This window comes from Macrobrachium nipponense, chromosome 46 (assembly GCF_015104395.2).
Source record: "Macrobrachium nipponense isolate FS-2020 chromosome 46, ASM1510439v2, whole genome shotgun sequence".
NCBI lineage: Eukaryota > Metazoa > Arthropoda > Malacostraca > Decapoda > Palaemonidae > Macrobrachium > Macrobrachium nipponense.
In genome coordinates, this window is record NC_061106.1 from 36,737,725 (window position 1) to 36,750,093 (window position 12,369).

A 12,369-nucleotide genomic window follows, 5' to 3' on the forward strand; every position below is an offset into this window, starting at 1 on the left:
GAGAGAGAGAGAGAGAGAATTTTATCGCTTTCAAGAACATAGTAAGAATCTATCTTACTAGACTAGTAGATGGCACAAACCTAAAAATATTTTGTCAAAAGGGAATACAGTTTTTTTTTTCACACGTATCCATTCAATCAAAGCATATAATTATGATTTACTATATGATATATATATATATAAATATTTATATTATCTATATATATATATATATATATATATATATATATATCTATATATATATATACACACACACACACATTTAACATAAGGTATGGAAACGTAGTCAGAATTTCTAAATTTCCCGATGCTACTCGAAGTAAAAAATATTATGTGAAATCTTATCAGCAATGCCAATTGCTGGTGAATTTTCTTCCTTTTAATAGAGAATTTATCGCATCACGACAAGTGGCAAAGCTGTCACATGTATAATTAGCAAATTGATACGACGGCCTTTTATAGGTTGATATAGGCACATATCCCTGCATGTAGGTGCTTATGTACTAATGTACACGTCGTCTGTGTGTGTGTGTGTTGTGTGTGTGTTGTTGTGTGATAGAGAGAGAGAGAGAGAAGAGAGAGAGAGAGAGAGAGAGAGAGAGAATTTCTTATATTACAGGTTTGCCCCTTATAGTAGCCAAACGTGAAATCTCCTAATAAGGTTACACCAGCATAAAGGCTTACATTCCTAGGGTAAACTGGGATTTTGTAGGTCTTAAGGAGGCTTAACACTTTCTTACATTAATTAAATAATTTAATCTCGTAACTTGGCACCTCACAGGAATTATTACGCTACTGTGATTTATGTATACACACTGTTACCACTGCACGTTTTCTATTTCATACAAATATAAACACACAAACACATATGTAATTTTATATATATATATATATATATATATATATATATATATATATATATATATATATATATAAAAGAGATCTTTCACAAAACTTCTAAGACAGAAAAGAATTTCAGTAGTGTGCTTAATACTAATACGAAGAAATAAAGCAACAACCCTTCTCGGATCACGGACTTACTGTTTAACAAATTCTTGCACTTTCTAAGGCACAATCATTGTAATAATACGTTTCATAAATTGCTCTCCAGTTATTCCCATCCCTACTAATACTCGCAGTAATAAATTCAAAGATAAACTCGATTATTACTTTGAGATACACCTCGATACGTCTGACGATCCAGGTTCCTGCAATTACACGGTCAATTTTTCGTTAGTGTTTGACTGCATATAGCGGCGAGGTCAATTCCGTGTTTGATTAGCGAATTGAATAGTCATCACTGCATACAAGGGTCAGCAAGTCTTTGCACTGCTGAAGGATCACCGTGGGCGTTCCTTTACTCTTGACTGTTTGGGACAAGTAAGGTTATATATATGCAAGGGGACCTTCATTCTTAATGACCCATGGTGCGAGCTCGTTAAAAGCACACAGTTCAAAGAAATAATATTATCTGCTTCTAAATTAACTACTTTCAAAAAATGGTGTTCATTTATTCAAAACTTTTTTCTCAAAGTTATATATTTACTAAAATGTATGAACTCGTCTTGTAAATAATCACGTCAAGCTTCTTCCAACAAACATGGATGTACACACGCTTTTATGTGGTATTGCGTGCGTATATCTCCAGACATATGCAAGCTTCTTCAATAATATGGTGGAAAACTAGGAAAACCAACCTGCACTGATTTGTTAACGTGTCCCTCGTGTAAAATAGAACGGCCACGTCTATACAGGAACACTAAAGAATGAGTATATTGAAAGTTGATAATAAGGGAGATAAAAAAAATATTCCAAAGGGTTTCACTGGGTTGTTGTCTTGTCTTGTGAAATCCTTATTCTTTCCACTGATCTCTCATCTCTTAACATTCAACGCATGAGTGAATTCTCTCCGACCGCTATTTTGTATCACAAAGAAGAATACCAGACATACAGAACGAATTGTAATTGGCAGGAGGGGGCTTTGCTTGGCGACTGAAATGCGGAACGGCACAGAATGGCTTCCGTAGCAATATCCAGCGCATCACTGGAAACAACGAAACGACGGTAGCAACATGTAACCTACAACACTAGTCTTCCGACCAGCGGAGTTTAGCAACCAGTTCATGGATGGGTAATCGCAAGTGATGGACAAAGGCTGTCGGTATGTGGCCATCTGCAGGGGGTCAGGGGCACTGGGCTCTGATCCTCCTACCTTTTCATTTCACGCTCTAGTCTGAGGGTCTGCATGATTGCAATGGGCGAATATGCTGTCTACTCACTTTCGAGCCCCGCCAAGGGTCTCTGCAATATATCGCTTTCTTTCCATAGTCTGCAAAATTCGATGTGCATCTTTTATTGCTTCGAGACTTGGCATATATACTCCTGGTTGTTGGGGGCGTGAAGTGGGCTGAAAACTCTAGAGATGCCACACAACAAAGCACAAATTCCTTGGACAATGCAACACATTCTGCACGACACGATACTGCTTCTTAACGATGCAACGCTTTTTTGAATACGTGCTCCGCTTAAGAATTCATGAACATAAAAGGGAAAACAGATGGCCTCTGCACAGACGCTTTTCCTAGGACTAAATTACTTATGCATTCAATCGTGCCGCAAATGGAATGGTGAAAAGGTAACCACCCAGGATGCCCGACCATTAAACATGATGACATGAATTTAAATACAAAACCCGCTGATGGAAAATGTCCATCGCCAAAGTGGGGTTGTCAAACCGCTAATGGGACTGAACCTTAGACAAACTTGCCACAGATTAATCAGGAGGAGGAGGCAAGTCCCCTAAAAAGGACAGAAATGATTTGCAACATGGAAATGGGTGCTAGAACTCCACTAGAATATCAACAGAATGTAGTAAGTGGATGGCCGGCAGCTTTTTAATTACTGCCCGGTGAATTACTTCCTTTGTAATCTTAGACGGCAGCTGTTGTTGCCCTGAACGAACTGCAGACGACGGGCTCATAGAGCAAGGCGTTTCCGTTCTGAATTCAATATGGGTTTCTGAATTCCATCTCCCTCCGCGTCTGTGTCAGTTCTCTTTTCCTTCTCCTCGCCCTGTTCTAACTACTGATCTCAATTTAAACTAGTATGGGTGGTAAGTGTGTTTGTTTGATGTGCCTAGCTTCAGCGAAATCAAGCATTACCAAATTTCCATCTTTTCATTTCCTATCTAAGGTTCATCGCCAGACATTTTCATTTATTGTTAACGATACGGTTATTTCCAATTTACTCAGTGAAAAAAATACTTTTATACGAAAAGAAATATGCGGGATAATGAAGCTCTCACCGGTGGGATGATGATTACTTTGTCTAGGTCCTCCCATTTTTAGTAACGACATGAATAGTACTGATCATTCCCATCAATCAGCTCTCTCTCTCTCCCTCTCCCCCAAACACCTAAAGGATACTCACAACAGCTGGATAACAGCCGGGTACCTACTTCAATGGTTTGGCCAAATGCAGCATTATGAATTTGTAAAAAGACACAGCCATAGAGTTCGATCATTGAACGCAGTCTGTCTACAGATTTGTGAGACGAGCAGGCAACTAAAAGGAGAGAGAGAGAGAGAGAGAGAGAGAGAGAGAGAGAGAGAGAGAGAGAGAGAGTAACTGCAGTAAGCGCAGAGAGGCAGCAAAAAGGAACGATAATTCTGCGATCGAGCTCACATTACCGACCATCTGCTATTTCTTCGGGTTCGCGTTTCTTTCCTTCTTTCATCATCGAGCCTCTATCTAACCTTTGGTACTGCCCACGCGAGTTTCTAATTACATAATTATAAATTTGTTTAACGTTTCAAAGTGCTCATCCTTTTCTATACTTGAGCTGACGCTATCTCAAGCTTAACTCAACAAGCTGGAATAATGGTCATGTAAACTCATCTGCCAACGGTGTCTGTAATTCACGGCTGGTCACCCATTCAAGAATTGACCCGGCCCAATGTTGCTTATTTGGCATTCCTTAATTCGTTCTTAATCATATCTCTCTCTCTCTCTCTCTCTCTCTCTCTCTCTCTCTCTCTCTCTCTCTCTCTCTCTCTCTCTCTCTCTCAAAACACTGAAAACCTATAAACGCCAAAATTCTAATAAATGGTATTTTTATTTCGGAGTAGATCTACCCACTTAAGAGTTCGCCTCAAGGCAGTAACAGTTCGTGTGAAGGACCCTTAAAAAAGGAAAAAATGTTAAGTGACTGTAAAAACATAGATATGCAAACCAATGTGTTTATGTAACCATTAACTTCTTTTTCAACTGTTTTTCAGTGTCAGCGCGACGCCTGGGTAATATATGATGTCCCTTAGGACAAATTTTATTTTGTGATTTAGGTTAGGAAAACTAACAGAAGTTTTCATTAGCTCGGCCTTTTCTATCTCTCAGGGAGATGAACAGGCCTTTATAAGATAAATTCAAGTAATTTTCCTAAAAGACACGTCTCTCAGCCATCTCTATTCTTGTTACTGATTAACATTTACATTAAATGAAAAGGATATACATGAATACCACACTTTATAACCTTTCATCTGAACAACTATCGTTCTTTTGAAAATCTGAACGATCAGAAGAAATATCAGCATAATGGATATAGAGAGCAATGCAAAATCAACACAACGAAATACTGACAATGCAGTCTTAGCATAACATTTGGTTACGCTGAATCTGAATTGATATAGACTTACAACTAAGCTTCATGGTGAGGGCTGAACTGTTTAACTATATCATACTCGATCACCTGCTCCTCGTTCAGACTGTATCTATCAGTCAGTCACATCACTGACGCAGTAACCTTCTTTTTATTTTTTTTGTGGGCTGACACAGTTATCGGGTCTTGATAAGAAAATAATATCTGCCGCTCACATGACTCGAGAAACCTGATCTCTATGCGCGAGAGAAATAGAGAAAAGACAACCACCGAGTGACAAAGATGAAACGCCCCTCAAGTGCCACTTGAGTCGTTCAGCGAACATCCAACAACACCCGCTTTCGGAGGACGAATACACGCACGTTTTATGCGTTACAAGAGGATTTGGTCGTTTGTTTGTCTGCGAAACTCCTCCTTCCCGAAGACAATACTGAGAGAAGAAAGCATGAACAATGCTACCTTTTGTCACGTATGTGACATCCCTGTCTTCGAAGATTCTGATCCAATGGATAATATTCAGTGACGTCATCAGTCCTCTGCAAAGGCTCTTTCATTTGCGCAAGGCTCTGTGTTGCACATATGCACTTCTGAGCAATGAAAGAAACTACACGATTCTCGTATTCTGATATGGAGGTAATCAGTTCGAAACCGAACCCACCCGCAAACATTTGAGTGTTATGCTTTGCATGTTGCTCACGAACTTCGAAAATCGACAGTTCAGCTCCTTTTGTAAAAACGCTAACCCTAATGGCACGGATAAATGGTTCAGGATAGCAGAGGTTAGAATTGTCCTCATGAGAAGAGAGAGAGAGAGAGAGAGAGAGAGAGAGAGAGAGAGAGAGAGCTGTTGTCTATCACAAAGCCATCATTTGTTCGCACCCGCCTGAGATGTGTCATTATGACTGTAAAAGTTCTTATTAGGTTGGAAAATAACGTATTAGAACCTCATAAATAGTCGAGTATCTTTACCTAAGCGTAAAGAACACGCAAACTCTCCTCTTTCGTCTTCCCTCTCGCTCTCATACACAAACACACACAAACACAAAATACTGATTGATCATATTCAGCTTGACACCAAAAGTTAGTCGGATCTGATTACGAACGACACTGTCTCATGAATCACGAGATTATAATGCTGTGGCCTCTTAGACATCCGCTTTTTATAAACATTATATGTTTAGCTCGGGGTAATTAGCCGTTTCACCTTACAGAGAGAGAGAGAGAGAGAGAGAGAGAGAGAGAGAGAGAGAGAGAGAGAGAGAGAGAGAGAGAGAGAGAGAGAGAGAGAGGGGCAGGAATGAATGAGCAGTAGCAGCAGATTCCTGCCCTAGTTATAATTCGAGGAAATGTGACGTCATAACTGAACCCTGAAAAACACTCTTTGTATTCAGTGAACAATCGAATTCTCTCGGTGCATTATGGAACTAAGAACACACCTCACTAACACAGCTGCTCCTTCCCGAAGATATCTAAGATCACCTAGAAACTGAAAAAACAAACGCATCCAAGGTAACACAACTGCTTCTTTGTTAGAAATATCTCGGACCACTTCAAAATGAGCAGATAAACAAACCTTCAGCTTGAAGAACGAGATTTATTGGCGTAAGTGATCCGCCGTTTCTCTCTTCGTTCTGTAAAGACAAATGGGATGACTAACGACCGTTCGCTTAGCGAGATAAATCATTTCATTTGTAAGCTTTCCCAGCGGAGAGTTATGTTCCAGCCGTTTTGAATTTCACCAGTCGTTCTCTATCCAATGTGGTTGTGACCCAAGGATACAGGAAATGCAAGACTTTTTAACGGAAATTGAAAAATATAAATGAATGAAATTGTGATAAAGCTCGTCCGATTTTCCTACATTATGCTACTTCTTAGTATCAATTCTTTGAAAATTCCTCAAAGAACTCCAGTGACAACCGGAACGCTCTCTCTCTCTCCTAAAACTTTATAATATCAAGTTACAAAATTCCCCATTCCACTCTCAAGATTTTTACTTTAAATGGAGTTAGGGTTACTTGAAAAAACGTATTTTCGTTCTCTTAATTCTTAGATTGGCCAACCAGTTTGTTTCCGTTTCCTGCACATCTTTTGTCCCTTATGATGTGCTGGCAAGATCTTCATCAATATCAATGGTTTAAATTTCATCGGGCTCATCATATGTCTGCCTTGCTTGCTACACTGGCTGTGTCAGATGTTTTCGTTGGATTGTTTGTCGTTAACTTTCATTCTGAAGTTCATCTTTCAATCGCTCAGTCATTCGTAAACACACACAAACACACACACACACACACATATATGGCTGTGGGCAACTATGTACAATATATAATTCACAACAACAGAAAACCAGACTCGCCCTGATTAGGATAAAACAGCTAATTATGAATGACATATAAATCTGAATCATAAGTCAATTTTCCACTTGAAATTTCAGCGTCTTTATATATATAAAAATAAATAAATAAATATAAACACACATACACGTATATTAGATATTTAATATACTGCAGGATTTCACATTTTCAAAATGTGGACAGTTTGGGGATACGCAAAAGCAGTCGAAAAAGAAGTGATATTTGATAGCCTTTAAAATATTGGAACTTGGAGTAGCTTCTCCTCTCCACTTTCTTGGGGGATTAAATCTAAATATTGAGGAAAACTGCCAAATATATTGTGTAGAGTCGGATACCGCTCCTTTAAAGATGAACGTTGTGAGAAATTTTCTTAAAATTCAGTATGCTTTCCGAGAAAATAATAATAATAATAATAATAATAATAATAATAATAATAAAATAATAATAATAATAGAGGAAAAAACTTTTCCTGCCTTTTAACGGCAACTATTTTACCAACAAAATGCCGACGGAAATTTTATACAAATGGCAATGACAAAAATTGCATAACACTAAACAACATAATAAAATTGCAAGTGGCAACAACGGTCGTAATGGTACCACTGGAAAAAAAAATGACAAGTAGACGACTTCTTTTTGAGGGGGAGGGGGGGGGGTTGGCGGTCGTGTGGGTGGGTGGGGTGAGACTGTTTTGATATACCTAGCCCGTTTCTGTCTCTACCGTATAAAATCAGAAGGGTAAATTTCTGCCGCTCAGCTGTGTACATTCATACACAAGAAGCGTGAAATAAGAAGACATGTTCTGACACAGGATAGCACCTGCGGCAGATCGTAATACAGCAAACACCTTGATGTTAGGATTAACAGCTTTGGATATCTTGTATAAACCAGACTAGCAACACCTTAAAGAGAGGTATTAAATATTTTCTAATGCATAATGATTAAAAAAATGTACAGATATCATATCAACAGCAGGTCTCGCGTGTGAGAAAGAGGGCGTTAGAAAAAATCTCAAGGAATAAAAACGTCTCTTAGAGACAGGGAGAGAGACCACTCGGTCCCATAGAACGTTTATACAATATCGGTGGAGGCTGCTACAAGCGATAAAGTCCCACCGAAGACCATCCACACCCCGCTGGACAAACAAGCTCCTGATCTCTCATAACGGCAGCCAATCATTAACTGATCGAAGCTGGGTCTTAAAAATACACCACTCCCCAATCTAGCTCTATTTTCTATTTCCATTCTGTAGTGCAATAAATTTCTGCTATGAGCACTGCTGATTTGATCGACCGTTCACACTTGTCGTCAAAGGTTCCTTACCTCCCAAACCTATCTCAGGTTAACTTTGTGTCCTTCCAACACGACAGCCACTTCACGACTGCGTAACCTTCCTCCAAACTCGAGTGACTTGGCGAGGGGAGTGAGCCGTGACAGGGCCTCATCATCCTATAAGCCCAACTGGTTTTTCCCTCTCTTGGAGGACGGGTGAGGGTATGTTCATATAAGGCGGCTTGCATCACTTTGGTAGGAATTTCCCCCTTCCAACTGCCACTCCGGCAGAGCCGCTCCTTAGGGGCAAGCTATGACGTGAACCTCTGTGTTCCACTTTGTGCCTATCAATCAACCATTTTAATAAGGACGGGGAGTGCTTGAGCAGAGTATTGAAGTAAAAAGCAATTTAATGGTCTGGTGCTCTGGATTTAGGATGACCAAATTCACGGCAGAATGTGTCAAGTTCGGACCTGGTAGCAGCTATTTACTATTATTATCTTAGATAGAATGATGGTTGGCGAATCAAGGGAGATAAATGTAAAATAAGAAAGCACAATACAAAAAAGCACAATAGAAAGGCTCTTGTGAGTTCTTGAAGTCAAGAAGTGGGTGTTGTGGTACTCCAAAGTCCACCATTCTTCGTTACATTAATTCTAACAATAACAAATGTTTGAGGAACATTCGTGCCCCAACCGTGCGAGCCCTCTTGGAAAAACATACGTATACTTGCCTGGAGAATTTAGAAAAATTACACCACGTTTCAGAACCAATTCGACCTTGATGGCTACAAAGAAAGATACCATTATTTGAACGGCCCGTGATTGTGAAAGGCAATCTCTAAGAAGTCAACACAAATGCACTCTTCATGACTTAGTTTTCCCAGTGTTTGATTTAAAATGCCAATGAAGTAACTTCTCCATCCCCTTCCCGGTACGTGACAATATACTGCTTCACCCCTCTTCTCATATTTCGTTTACTTAAAACTTGTGGTTCCCAAATAAGGCTTAAGACAAAACTCACAGTCATTTCTGATTTCTTCTGTCTCAATGTATTACAGGATTCTCAGAATCCCAGTTATCTCGCGAAATTAATGTCACAAGACACGTGGTAAAACCAATACTCGCATAAAGGAACAGAATTTAACGACGGATATGAGAGCCTTTAACGTAGGTATACGAGGGGATTAAAGTGGGATAGTTTTTTGATCAGGTGGTTTGTCCCTTATCCAGTAGCTGAAGAATGAACGAGACAGTAATTGTTCTAGTTGCTCTCTGCAATAGCCACCTATTAATGGAAATGGATTATTGGTACGTGTATGTGTGTGTATATATATATATATATATATATATATATATATATATATATCATATATATATATATATATATATATATATATAATATATTATATATATATATTGCATACAAACATACATATATACATACATACTATAGCCCTCTGACAAAGCGCCATGTGCAAGGATATTGTGAGTCATACAAAGGAATCTGTTGTACGCAAAAGCTCTGGGTTTCGTCACCGTTTTAAGTAAGAGGTCATTGCATTCGTTTCGGCGTCACTCGGACAAAAAATCCAATCAGCTCTCTTTAATAGAACAGAATTGGGTTTCAACAGTAAATATCGCGGAAATCTTTCTGCTTATCGTGTTTCGTGAACGTTACGTTCAAGATGACGTAAAATTTCCCTGCGCAATACAGAAAAACTAATTTGGTGGTGATGAAAAAGTAAATAATAATGATGGAAATAGTATGCCTGTGATAAAACCAGTAAATGTCCAAAAGTGGAATAAAAATTGAAACAAGTAATTTAAAGAACAATTTGATTAAGCATACCGTTAGTCAGTGATAAAATAAGTGATTAAAGCATATCGCATAACAAAGAACTCAAAATGTATTTAATTGACTCAGAAACTTTGATATCTATTTTCCAATAATATTTTCCTAAACGATATAAATTTGTTTCATGGTAAACAAACACTCCTCGTTACCTATTTGCTGAGGCATCGCTTTTAACAGATCAAATGCACAATGAATTAAGTAATTTGCAAATGAAAAAGGAAAACGGACATTCAACACTGTGTATAGTGTTTTTACGTGCCATGGAAACCAGTGGTTATTCAGCAACGGGACCAACGGCTTTACGTGACTTCCGAACTACGTCGAGAGTGAACTTCAACTCTGTATGTGCCTCTCGCCACACTCATCGGACCTGCGTAGGTGTCAACTTGGTGAACGTGAAATAATCACTCACCTTGTAAATGCTCATCAAATATAAGTCCTAACCTTGACAATATAAAAAAAGAAGAAAATACTTTTAATCTTAATTCAAAACCAAGCGAAGATGGAAAGTCGTTTTTATTGAAGAAAACCCTTTCTTGATAATTAGCACCAGTAAGTGAAACGGAAAACTTAAAAGCGCTTATATATATATATATATATATATATATATATATATATATATATATATATATATATAATATATATATGTGTGCGTGTGTGTGTGTGCTGTGTGATCTGCTAGGTAGGAGTACTACTCAGTTTGTAAGAGCTTTCTCCAGAAGAGGTTCTTGATTAACAACCATATTATGAACAGGGCAGTGACCACTGTCTCTGGAGCCAAAGAGAGGCATGGCAATAATCAGTGTGGAGAAAATGACTGAGACGTTTATTTCGTTAAAAACAATCACATTGCACCGTCTCCTAACTGATGTTCTATCCAGAAAACATCACGCTAACTGCACCTAACGTATTCTGTTCTCTTACCGCCTCTTTCAGAGCAAGTTCTATTTTGGTGCCTAACGAGTCATTCCCCGAAGTTGCATGTAATGTCAATCCTAATAATTGTAATAGCAAAAGAAAAGGGAAAGAGACCCTCCAGATAAAACCGCACATCTTGGCATGAGTTGCTAAAAAAGAGTTCATCATTCTCATTTTGGTCTATACTCTGCTCTTCCTCAGTATTTTTAGGTCAGAATGCCCCAGATTTTGTTCCATTTATCTTATGATCAGTTTGGAAAAGGCCATCTCTGAAAGTTGATAATGAAAGCGCGCTCATAACCCGATCATCTGATCGTTCTTTGTATCGAGGTTTCTTTACGGACAATGTGGCATTATTCCGTGGTTTCACAACGAATCTGCAGACACACGCACAGCTGCAGATGCATGATCACTTGGACCAAAATGACAGTTGTAAGTTCACCTTGGATCACAAAGTTCTGTTTACTTTCTTGACAAGGTCAAGGGCAACGAATTTTCATTTCAAAATCATTCGATCTGCTGCATGACATTACTCTCTCTCTCTCTCTCTCTCTCTCTCTCTCTCTCTCTCTCTCTCTCTCTCTCTCTCTCTCTCTCTGTTTTCCTACTAGATTTGTGATGACCTAAGTTGCCAACATTTTTGGGTTCTAGAACTCACAGTGCAATAATGACTTGAAAAGCATCAAAGAACTTATCAAAAATTGTAAGTGTTGAAATGGTAAGGGAATGTCCACACGTTTTTAATACTACCTCTCTCTCCAAAATGACCTAAATGTTTTTAACAGCTGCTTTAATTAGTACTTTTAAAGGAAAATGTGCATGGCTAATAATAATATTTATAATTTTCTTCACTGACGTTTTTACATTACTAGACCAACGAAGACTTAAAAAACTGAGAGGGGAGCTACGAAGGGTGGGGAAAAAAAATGATGGGGTGTGACATGGGAAATGAGAGAGGCCACAGCGATGTAAAGGGGGTAGCAAAGGTTGTGATAAAGCAAAAAATGGAGAGAGAGAGAGAGAGAGAGAGAGAGAGAGAGAGAGAGAGAGAGAGAGAGAGAGAGAGAGAGAGATCACTTCAAGGTCTGCGAGACTGATGGAAAAAAGAAAAAAAAACTTTTATCAATGAGCAGATGGATTGATACCGACAGAATTAAAAATCTTCCCTTTTTTTCTGTTCTACATCAGACAAGTTTCCGTTTACAAAATCAAAAAAGTTTTTTTTAAGCTTAGCTTTCAACGCTAGTTTAGCTTACAAATTTTCACGGAGCATGAAATCTTTGACTGCGTGTGTGTAAGAAATGATCTTGTATCTTT

The 12,369-nt window shown here is 38.5% G+C and overlaps 1 protein-coding gene across 2 annotated transcripts in view; it reads right to left on the reverse strand.

The window, feature by feature from the left end:
* The window catches only part of LOC135214914 (phospholipid phosphatase 2-like), a 73,134-nt gene that overhangs the window by 33,928 nt on the left and 26,837 nt on the right, over positions 1-12,369 (reverse strand). The window contains exon 1 of one of the 2 annotated variants that reach the window (XM_064249386.1): positions 8,329-8,483. The exons of the other annotated variant lie outside the window; for it this stretch is intronic. The gene's annotated coding sequence lies outside the window, so the exon portion shown is untranslated. Of the gene's footprint in view, positions 1-8,328; positions 8,484-12,369 lie in introns of those variants that run through there. 2 annotated transcript variants of the gene reach the window in all.